The following is a 12,113-nucleotide window of genomic DNA, read 5'->3' as shown; positions in this document are numbered from 1 at the left end:
GTTGAAATGGGATGTTTTTGGCAATTTCTATATTTGTCTTCCCAATAATTTTCTGAGTCATCAGATTTGTTGAAACTGAACCCACTTCAACAAACCAGCATTTGGGGGGCCAAAAAAAAAAGCCCCCTCATTTTTTAATCCCTTATTTTCAGGTCAAAAATTCCTGACCAGTTCTACACTTCAGTCAATTCTTTTAAAACTCTTGGGTTCAAGTTATTCAGTCCTGCAGATTTAAAAATGTTTAATTGTAGGAGTAGCTGTTCATCACTTTCCCTAGTTACCTTTACGTGCATGCTTTTAGCAATAATGCTTAGTACTCCGATGCTATGGTAATGGGCATCATATATGTACCGAGGCAAATAGATAAATGGGTATGTTACACTGTCATAATAGTACATATTGATAATGAGTGAACATTAACCTGCACTTGAAGAATAAAGGCTCAGTTCAGGAAAGCATTTGAGCACATGCTTAAGTCTCATTGACTTAAATTTAAGCATCTGCTTAAGTGTTTTCCTCAACTGGGCTTAAATGAACTAAATACAGATTTTGTCCTGAAATGTGACCCATGTGGGAAGGGCCCCTCTGGAGCCCGAATGACTATAATAGAACTCTGCAGGGGAGTAAACATCTGGGCACAGATGCTCAGGTGGCGTACATTGTCATGGAGCTAGGACCTTTGACACCATCTGAGAATCTGGCCCCTGCCCATCACACTGTATTAACCATCTTTTTATTGTTATTATCTTCGTTCACTTTCTTTCTCATTTGCAAAATTCAGCCAGTCATTCACAATAGGGATTGGCTACTTTCTTCTGCAGTAACATTTTAAGGTTCCATGTTTTGTCTTACTTATATTTCATGTTTATTCTTCTTCTCACTGTCCTTCCTGTATATTTTAAAGGGGGAAACTTTAGGCATTCCTAGCTGTTGGCTTTCATGTGTGTTTCCAAATATTTTTAATTTGTGTATATAGGCACTCGGATTTATTTTTAAATGGTAAACTTCAACAGAATGATGGAGTGGGAAATGATTGCACAATTTAGGCCCCAGTCCTGCATAGACTTACACACAGGCTTCAATTTAAGCACTGTAAATAGTCCCATTCAGTCAACATCAATGGGATGACCCACAGTGCATAAAGCTAAGCAGATTCATAAGCCTGTACAGAACCAGAAGCATGAGAACTGCAGAAAGGAGAAGAAAAACTCCAGATTATTCACAAAAGTCCAGAACCAAAAAATAAAGTTAAAGTTGGTGCAAACAAAGCACACAAAGACAAAAATGGTATTTTCTTACAATATTTTATTCTATGGTTATTTATTTAGTTTGATTTATAGATACATTCATAAGAAGGAGCACCTCTCTTTAGCACTAAGCACATTTTAAATATACAGTTACAATCACTGCTCTCATATGCTCACTGAAAAGCAAAGTATCATGGATAATTAAACACAATGGGAGAGGTTGGTGGATATAGCCCAAAACTGCTGAAACCAGGTGTGTTGAAAGCTTGTCCCTTTCACCAACAGAAGTTGGTCCAGTAAAAGATATTATCTCTCACCTTGGCTCTTCCACTGCAATAGGCATCTGCATTGCTTGGTTTTATAAGAAATTTTGAATCTCTTATTTTCAGGTGACCTGAAAAGGATAAAGCTGGATTGTGTCTTACCTGGCTTCTTCATGAAGCTTAAGGAAGGCCTCAAGGATTTTTCCTGCTTGTTTTTTACCTTACAAATATCTAGAATATCAAGCCTTGTCTTCAGTTTTGCTGGAGATCGACTTGGAGGACCTAGAGATGTGGATTGGGAGTTCTCCCAGCCCTTAACTGAAGGGAAGAGAGACCTGAATCTTTAACTACTGAGTATTTCTTTCATCTGGGTTAAATTGTTGTTTACAAGAATTATGAGTTCTAAACAGTCAATTAAAAAACCACTCATTTTTCAGTCTCCAACAACCGCGTTTCTCTTGCTTGGCATCTCTCATGTCACATTCCTACTCTTAGTTCTTCAGTCAACCACAATAACTTCCCGCAACCAGAATAGATAAGACCTACATTTTTAATGTAAAAAAAAAAAAAGAAAACAAAACATAAAAGCCTCCTCCTTCTGCAAAACACACCCACCTTCTTCATATATACAAAGAGGCACGTACAAGGGAACAGATCCATTGTTTTATTTTTTTCATTTGCAGGTCACCTTTCAAGGTCCTTATCAGCATAAAATAATCTGAAACTGTTACTGCCTGATTTTAGACCAGCATCCTGCATTAAAATATTATGCTGCCTTGCATCTCCAGCCCCTCGTGAAAGTCAGATGTGTATCCCATGCAGCTTCCTGCGTCAGCAAGAGTCTAAATAAAAAGATACATACAAATGTATGTATCTTTACAGCACAAAGCTGTTCAAACCACCAAAGGACAAAATGCTGCCGTATTCCCACAGATTCAGCAGAATGGCTGTCCCACCGGGCTACTTCTCCGCGAATTCCCAAAAAGGGAGACAGGACGGGGAGGGAATATCTTTTATTGGACCAAGTTCTGTCGGTGAGAGAGACAAGCTTTTGAGCTGCAAAGAGTTCGTCTTCAGGTCTGGCTAATGTGCTGGTCTCTCAAATCCTGGGACCAAACACTGCTACAACTGCACTGCATTCCCAGAAGGGAAACCCTTTCCCCACCCCTGCGCTTCCATAGTTTGCTGGATGGGGATGAATTTAGTTCTTGTGAAAGGTGCTGGATTGCCAGTGCTGGAGAAGGGGGTCCAGGAAACGGGTGTCACATGCTCAGCAGTAGTTCAAAATCATCTCTAGTGTCTCACTAATGTGCCCTCATCTCCGGACTTGCAGAGTCAGGATAGTTGAGTCCTGGGCCTCTCTGTCCAGATTGCCTAGGACGGGCCAGTTGTGGTGGTTTTGCAAGGCGTGCACTTGTCCAGTAGGACCTTGCCTGAGCCCCACTAACCTCATTTCATAGATCAGCCATCAGAAGATTTGCCTTTAGTGTTTGGATTACAGTAGTGTCTAGAGGTCCCCAGCCAAGAGCAGCACCCTCCTGTGCTAGGCGATGTACAGCTCCAGGGAGAGAGAGTCCCTGCCCTGAAGAGCTGGCAGCCTAAACAAACAAGACAGGACAAGGATGGGAAACAGACACACAGAGGGGAAGTGACTTGCCCAGGGAGACCCAGCAGGTCAGTGGCAGAACTGGGAATACAGCCCAGGTCTCCTGATTCCCTGACTAGTGCTCTATCCACTAGACCATGCTGCTGGCAGCCAATGCTGGGCACTATGGCCTGGGGCTGCGAGGTCGAGGCCCCCTGCCCCTCTAATCCCATGCAAAGCTAATGTTTGGAGTTCAGGTCGAAGGTGGTGGTGATGGCACAGCTCTCCCAGCTGCGGTGGGCGTGCCATAGACAGGCAGTCATTTGGACATGGCGGGTGGAGTCTGCTGGCCACAAAAAGCAGATCTGATGCTTGTCCGTGGTCTCTTAGCTGACAAACTCCTGTCCACCTGTTAAAATGGCACTGCACCTGCTTAGCAGGAGGTATGCCAGTTTCCCTAGGGCATAGGTGCCAGCCAAGCTCAGAGGGGTAGTCCGTATAACAATGCAAGTGCTATTTCTTCTCAGGATGCCCGTTCCTCTGTGGCCGCAGCAAAACCTGGTGCCTCCTAACCTCACCATTTGACACTTTAGATGCTCAGAAAAGTCCCTTGACACTGCTGAAAAGGAAGGTGTTCAGTTTGCCGGAGCCTGACCCTGCCAGAGAAACAGGCTGGAGAGCTATCCAGCTCTGGCAAGGCTACAGTGCTCGTCAGGCTCTAACGGTGCAGCTGCCAGGGGCGGTCTGTAAAGTTACGGCCATGGCAGACTATATTGTTGGAGGGACAAGTTCAAATGACAGGAAAGAGCTCCACTGAGCAGCTGGTGCAGATGTTGGAACCAGACTGCTCAGTGGCAGGATGCTCGCAGCTGAGCAATGGCTATGTATGAGTCTGCATGAGAAACAAGCAGAACCAGAGTGCAGAAGGGGCATCCTCTGTTCTTTCATGATAGCTAAACCGACACAGCGAGGCATTGTCCTTGCAAGTCCTCGAGCAGGACACAGCAGGAGCACCAGGCAATTGTGTTCAACCCTGAATGTGAGGAGAGACTGCACAAGTCAGGCCAGGCACAGTCCTACACGGCAGGCAAAAAGGTGCAGAGAGGGCACCTGGGCACAATATGCGCTGCCCTCCCTTTCAAACAAGGGTGCTGTTAACTTCAGGACCTCTGACACACACACACACACACACACTCACTCACACTCTCTCTCTCATATCCTAAGCCATTTATGGTACTACAGATTGAAACACCAGGAAACTATTAGTACCCATCAGTCTGGCCATATTCTGTGGGGAAGCACACGGGAGGAGGGAGAACTCTCGACTTCCCCTGAGATATTGTTCCCTCTGCAGGGCTGAGATGCAGCCAGCGCTTAGAACTTGACTTTGTGGGCAAGTCACAGGAGAAACCTGGGTCCCTGAATCATGTTTAGTCTCTAGAGAAGTCCACATCTTGCAATTGACCTGTTTCCTGCGTAGAGTCCTAACTTGGAGTCGGGGCGGGGTGGGGAGAGGGCTTGGTCTCCTTGCACATCTGGTAGGAAAGATATTTAAGAGCCAGCCAGAGCATCTGCAACCCGCGGTTCCCACATGGGCCTGTGTTTGAACAGGCAGACGAGCTCGAAACATGTGACATTTATTTATTGATGTATAACGGGTGTCCATCATCTCAGCACCTGGGTACCTGGGTTCATTTTTTAAAACTATTAAATAACTGCAGGCCGAAAGCATACATGGGCCCAGACCAGATCCAACCCCTTTACACCCCACCCCAGATATTATGGGAGTTTGTATTTGTAACCCTAACTCTGACATCTCAGCTGGCCCCCTATCTACACAGAAATTGCCTAACCAACCCCGCAGATCTGAACACATCCAAATCTTTGGGGAAGTTCAGCTCCTGACTGGAACTAGCGGCTAGTCACAAATACAGGAGAATCCTGAACTGGTCTTGAGGTCAATCGAAAGCTTGAGCGACCGTAGCTACCTCTGACAATGTGCTCTGTAGGTCAGCAAGCTTGCGTTCTGTCTGACTGATGCGGAGCAGATGGTAGACGTCTGCAGAGGGGAGTTCAAGGGAGCTCAGCACTGGGCTAACTCAGCTCCCACCAAAGCCAAAACTCCCATTGGGAGCAGAGGTAGGTCAGCGCAAAGGGCTTTGGAGAGTTCTACCCCTGAGCTCCAGAGCATCTGTTCTTTGGGAATTAAGAGTAAGAGCAACCTAGTGGTGGCAGCCAACCCAACAGACTTCTCGGAGGCAGAGAAAAGCAAAACTTGGCTCCTGCACCACACAGGTCTTTGTAGATGGTACCCAACAGCATGAGCAACACTCAGGCATGAGCAGTAGCCAGAGCAAGAAGTTACAAGGAACAGGCTGTGGCAGTCCAGCAGGGAAAGGGAAGAGCTCCAACATGGTTAAACAACTAGGAAGCAGTAAGTGGACAGAGAATAGAAAGAGTACTTAACATATACAGTATACGGCTAAGGTTTGGATACCAAACGTGCTCTTCAGAGCCAAAAATATTCAATAGCTTAAGGAGGGAAAACCTCACTTACACAGAAGCTTCAGATCAGGAAGAGGAAATAAATGGCAAAATCAAAATACCAAAAATCTCACAGTCCGCCGATGTCATGCCCTGACCTCACACGAACAACATCTAGAAGCGGAGCAATCACTATTCAGAGCCAAAATGTTTTACAAAGACCAAAGAGCACCACAACCTTTGAACCAAGGACATAATCAATTCCATTAAAGCACAGTTCGCAATGAAATGGCATCAAGGTTATTCCGAAAATATTCTTAAAGGGGAAAAATACTAACTGTGGAGTCATCACTGAACAAAAAATATTTGTTGACCATAATTCAACAAAAAATTGAAGGAGGAAGACTGGGAAGGGAGGAAACTATCACCGGATTGACTCCTGGAGTAAGGTGCTGTTCAGTGAACACATGTGCCAGAACTGGGACTCAAGCAAACTTCAGGCAATTCCTAATATTCATTTTATTTGTGAACATATGTACAAAGACAAATCTGTTTGCATGAATTTTTTGTGAATAAAACTAATAATGGCTTCACGAAGAGAGAAGGTATGTAATTCACTGACTGGATCACAAAAAAAATGCTCACCAGAATTTATCTGGCTCTGGCTTTCACCATCGGTGGAAGCGGAACTTGGCTATATAACTCCAAACTCCACAATGCTGGATGGAGCTCCAGCATCAACCAGGGGGCCTTAGCACGTGGTTTCCCAGAATAGCTGGAAACTCCACCCCTCTACTCACGATTGTTAATGCTCGCTAGGCTGGAACAAAAGGAGTGCATTAGGTACTCACTTAGGGCTTGAACCAATTCCCATTGAAATCCATGAGAATGTGTTCCATCACTGTTAATGGCAGTTGGATCTGACCCATAAGGCCCAGTCCTGCAAAGTTTTGGATATATCCTTCAAGGTGCTGAGCACCCTCATCTCCCATTGAAGTTAGTGGGAATCGGGGCGCTCAGTTCCTTGCAGGATCAGCCCCTGGGTCCTTTGGGATCCATCGTACATTTGTACCTAATCACAATTTAATGCATAACTTTATGCCAACTATTTTGCTGTGATTCTATTGAGTGCTCTTTGTCAGAGATATGAGTGGTCAGAAGCATCCTGGCAAGCAGAAGTCAGATGCTTTTATGCAGAAGAGATGCAATCTGGATATAAGCCAGTGGACAGATCTATTTCAGAGAAACCCCTTTTGACTTGATAAAGAAAACAAAGTTAATTACTTCAGCACAGCAAATCAACTTGCTCTTCCAAAAACAGAATAAAAAGGAATATGGCAGGAGAGAGACTGCAAGGAAATTCAGCTAGCAAATGACATGGATCACCTATGGCAATAGATCAAGCCAATCAAAGGCCATGTAACTGGACAGCCAATTCTTAAAAAACCTATTACCTTCTTCTCCTTCCTGTGATAAAGAGCTATTAGTTCATCACTAGTTCAGTCATTGGGGCTTAATAATACAAGCTGCTTCTGCTTTTAGTGCAGGGGAAAGGTGGCATAGTCACATCCCGGCCAAAGTCATCAGAGGCAAGCGTCTCCACCCCGATGCGTACCTTAATCCTAACCTGGAGGGGTCATTCCGAGAGGAGAAAGGGGAGCTCAGATTTCTAGGGTGGCCAGAGGAAGCCTTACTTTTCAGTGAGACAGCCATTCAGAGTGCCAGTTTCACAAAGCCATCAGCTGGTACAAGCTCTGCGTCACGGCTGATCAAGAGTAAATTACAGATGAGGACATGGGCGTGAAAGGTTCTTTGTCCCATCTCCAGAGCCCGCTGCACTCCTCTCCACATGGCTGTCTCTCTAAACTGAGTGATTAAGGCAGAACTTTCTAAAATGTTACATGTGAGAAATTAACAAATGCAACAAAGCCCACAAGTGGAGCCCGTTGTTCTCAATAAGAGCGTGGGTCTCCCAGACCCAGCGAATTGGGTTCAGGTGAGGATCTGGAGCTATTGCAAGCAGAACCTCCAAATCTGTTGAGATTTGCCCACCAAACAGGGACGGGTGACCTTCTGCCTAGCTTCAAACCCCACTGAGAGACTGACTTGACTTGAATGCTATTGGGCTCATGTTTCACTTAGGAGACATTACGAAACGAGGCTGCAGAACAGAAGAAAAATCCATTGAAAACAAGGTGAGACATGGAGCAGGAAATACAAGGGCAGAATGAAGAACCACCAGGAGTGAAGAAAAGGAGAAAAGAAATAGCCTAATCAAATTAACGCAGTGTGCTGGCTGTACCTAGGGCCCCCACTTGGGCCAGCCTGACTGATGGGGATTATCCGTCTATCCCTGATAAATAGCAGTGGGTTCCCTTGAATGAGTGAGACATTTGCCCTTCCTTTGTTAAGTTAGGCCCTGGTCCCGAAACTCGTTTAAACACAAACCTAACTCTAAGCATACGAGTAGCTCCACTGACATCCACAGCTTTACTCACATGTTTCTAGTTCAGCATGAGCTTGGCTCAGTGAGGGACTGAGTCCCAGTGGAGAACACATGGGCTGAAAGTTCCAGGGGGAAGGAAGCTCGGGCTGTGAACTCAGGCTAGCTTTGCACACCCAGCAGGGAGCTTGTGACAGCAAGAAATCCTCAGGCTCCAGGCAGTTTATCCATCCCAGATACGAAAAGCTGCGGCTGTAGACTTGGGACTCAAGTCTTGCTAAGGTTACTGGCAGAGGCAGACACACAGCTCCTCGGCTGAGGCTAAGAAGTTCACAGCGCGACCCAGGAATCAGGGTCCTTCTGGACTGACCATGTGCCGTGCATCTTGTGGCAGTTCCCAGCAACCCAAAGGGGTGACATGGCAGCTGTCGGGATACCCTGAGCACATCCAGGGTGATGCGTAGGAACCTCTACAGTAGCCCTGGAGGAAGCCGCTAAGCTGGGAGGGATTGGCCTCTGGCTGGCTATGCTGATTTTAGGGCCAGTGTGTGCTGGTGTTGCAGCCTGGGACCCAAGCAGAACCCCCAAGGCAACCCACAGTGATTTAGGAAACTGGTTTTCTTGGAACAGAGTCTCTCTGTACACAAGCTGGGCTTTTAGAATCATAGAATATCAGGGTTGGAAGGGACCTCAGGAGGTCATCTAGTCCCACCCCCTGCTCAAAGCAGGACCAATCCCCAACTAAATCATCCCAGCCAGGGCTTTGTCAAGTCTGATCTTAAAAACGTCTAAGGAAGGAGATTCCACCACCCCCCTAGGGAACCCATTCCAGTGCTTCACCACCCTCCTAGTGAAAAAGTTTTTCCTAATATCCAACCTAAACCTCCCGCACTGCAACTTGAGACCATTACTCCTTGTTCTGTCATCTGGTACCACTGAGAACAGTCTAGATCCATCCTCTTTGGAACCCCCCTTTCAGGTAGTTGAAAGCAGCTATCAAATCCCCCCTCATTCTTCTCTTCTGCAGACTAAATAATCCCAGTTCCCTCAACCTCTCCTCATAAGTCATGTCTGCCAGCCCCCTACATCAACACTTACATAGCCAGTGGTCGCTGCGAAGAGCAAAGCGAGACGCCATCTTCACTGATTTATAAAACAATTCCTTGAAGGCCAGCTGACCAGACTATGCCTGGCCCACAGGAATGAGATTTATGGGCAGAGAGCAAATGAGCTCCCTTTCTGGCTATAAAGCAGAAGTTCTGGTGCTAGCTGAGGACTGGGCAGATACTGGGCCAGACTGGAACTCCCTCTCCATGGAGACAGGGAACCCACTGGATCAAAGTGCATTGTCCCAGAACCTCAGCCTTAGATAACCACATGGGGTAGGGCCATCACCACACACCCTTCTGCACTGCCTGGGGGAGTGCTAAGGTTAATGCATCCTTCCTCATTGCATCACCCCTACCTTCAGAGACCTGCCCCCCAGTAAGTTGCTCCACAAAACCATTATAGCAGCAGAGTTGTGGCTTCTGCAGCCACAATGCAACATTGTGTGTTTGTTACTGTTATTTAGCATTGGTTTCCGGCAACGCTCAGGGTGTGCGAGGTGCTGTACAAACAACAAAGGAGACATGGTTGCTGTCCTGAAAAGCTTATGACTATGGAGGTGCAGACAAAGGGATGATGAAGGGGAGCAGCTCACCAGTAAAGCATTCGAGGGGGTGCCTGAACATATCAGTGTCATGCAATGACTGGCAACACAATGGTGGTTCTCGGCTGGTTAGGTTGTGGGCCCGAGTGCCGGGGATACTGGTGGTGCTATCAGCAGTAATAAGAAGTGGGGAAAAGAGGAGGATAGAGGGCTATAGAATAAAGATTTGGGAGTTCGGTTTTCAACATATTACACTTCAGCTGCCATCAAGTCACCAGACGAGTGGCAGGATTAGATGAGAAGGCAGAATTATGAAAATTAATGTTCAAATTGGCTGTGGACATTAGATTCCAGGCAGGTTGTCGGAGCTCTGTGATGTAAGGAGATTTGGGTCCCTGGCTTTGAAAGGTTCCGTGGGGCACTGGTCAGGAATTTTTTTAATGAAATGTTTTCTTCAAATCAGAAAATGCCGATTCAGCAAAATTGTAACAGGTCGCAGGAGGGGGCTGGTTTTGATGAATTTGTTTGGGAAATATTTTTGAAAAAAAGTTTTCAAAAATTGTATAAACTTGGATGTTTAGACATTTTCAAAACAAAAAAAGTATTTTTTTTTGTTTGAAATGACCGTTTTGAAATTTAAGCTAACTACAGTAAAAAAAATTTTAAAGGTCAAAATAGAAACAAAAAGTTTCAAACATGTGAAAACTAAATGTCTCAATTGTCCCCCCCCCCCCTTTTTTTTTCCTTTCTGATTTTCACCATCTTCACAACAACATTCAAGATTGACTTTTTGTCTCAACTCAGGACACGAAAATTTTTCAAAAATCTCAGAATTATCCCAGGATGGGAAAACAATTTCCTGTCAAACTCTGGTTCTGTGTCACAATGCTTGTCCGCTGTCTTCGCCATAAGCACCTTCTTATTGTCATCACAGCCTTTGGTTAACTCCTCTGCTTTGATGGCCTTTTACATACAGATGCTTCAATGTTGAGAGAGGAAACCTCTTAAGAAACCATGCAAATGATCAGTGATTATCTGTTGCTCTAATGGACGAGAGTCCCTAACTAAAAGCAAAACAAAACTGTACTGGAAAGAATGGGATACTTCAAAAGTGGGCACTTCACATTGGTTTGCACTTCCGTAACTCCTGCCAGCTGAGGATCTCAACACATTTGAGGCACTGATCTTCCCCAGCCTTGTATCCCATTCTCCCATTCACCCAGAGTAGGTCAGTAGTCTTTAGCACAGGTTGACCCAGTGGGTCAACTTTTCACCAGACCCTGATTTAGCCTGTGTGCCCTTTGCAAGGCATGAAAATAGGGTTAGTTAACAGCATAAATACTAGCTACCCAATTTCTCTATACAAGTGTCCATCTGGGCTGGAAGTACCAGACACACAATCCTACACTGCATTCTTCTCTTCTCTAGCATTTAGCCAAACGGGTGACTGTAGCAATCATTTGCCATTTGGTCTGTTCCTGTGCAGCCACAAGGGCTCGACGCGTCAAGAGTCCAACATCAGAACAGACTTGATGCACCCAGGTAAGAGGGGGTCGGCTGCTGGGCCACCTCTACCCCTCGGTTGGTGGAATTTTATCCTGGATGTTACAAGCCACCCGGAGAATGGCATTCGCTGGAATGTCTTGTGTCATTCTCGTGACACATCCGAAAAGCATAAGATGCCATCTGCGGACAATGGCCCCAGTAGTCTTTAGACCGGAGCGACCATGAACATCTGCATTACAGATGAAGTTATTCCACTTATTGTCCAATATACGACATTGGCCTTTTGTGTGGAAAGCGTCCAGCTTTGCCCAGTCTGAGCGGCACAGAGTCCATGTTTCACAGCTGTACAACAGTATGGGAGCATACAGCTTGAACAGATCCTGAACTGGTTGTTGTGCTGAGATGATGCTGATTCCACATTCGTTGTAAATGACCCATGGCAGATACTGTGATGCCAATCCAATGGAGAACTGATGAGAGTGTTGAGGAGGTGAGAGTTGGAGGAACTGATGAGTACAGAACCCAAATAGCAAAAGCTGGAGATGAGATTGGACCTGGTCCTAGATTTTGCGGCTTTGTCTTTTGACCACGAAACATGGTGGCTGACGGTAGCCAACTCCTCTTCCATTTGCTGGAGTGCCTTGCAAAACCTGTCGGGGCTCTGTACTAGAAGATCATCATCATCCGCCTAGTCAAGGTGTGAGACAGAGATGAACAATCAATGCCTGTGGACCTGACGGAATGCTGCATTATGAGATCCATTGCCCGACGAAAGAGCGCGGGGGCTAAGACACAGCCTTGCCCGACACCTCATATTGATTTAAAAGGTGCCGACATCTGATTCCCAAGACGTACCCGGGCAGTGGGTCCGTTCTGCAGTTCACTCATCACTGCACTCTGAACCATGTCTTCCCCCACCCATATAGTGGCCCAC

The sequence above is a fragment of the Natator depressus genome, chromosome 9 (genome assembly GCF_965152275.1).
Source record: "Natator depressus isolate rNatDep1 chromosome 9, rNatDep2.hap1, whole genome shotgun sequence".
NCBI lineage: Eukaryota > Metazoa > Chordata > Testudines > Cheloniidae > Natator > Natator depressus.
This window is presented reverse-complemented; position numbering follows the sequence as displayed.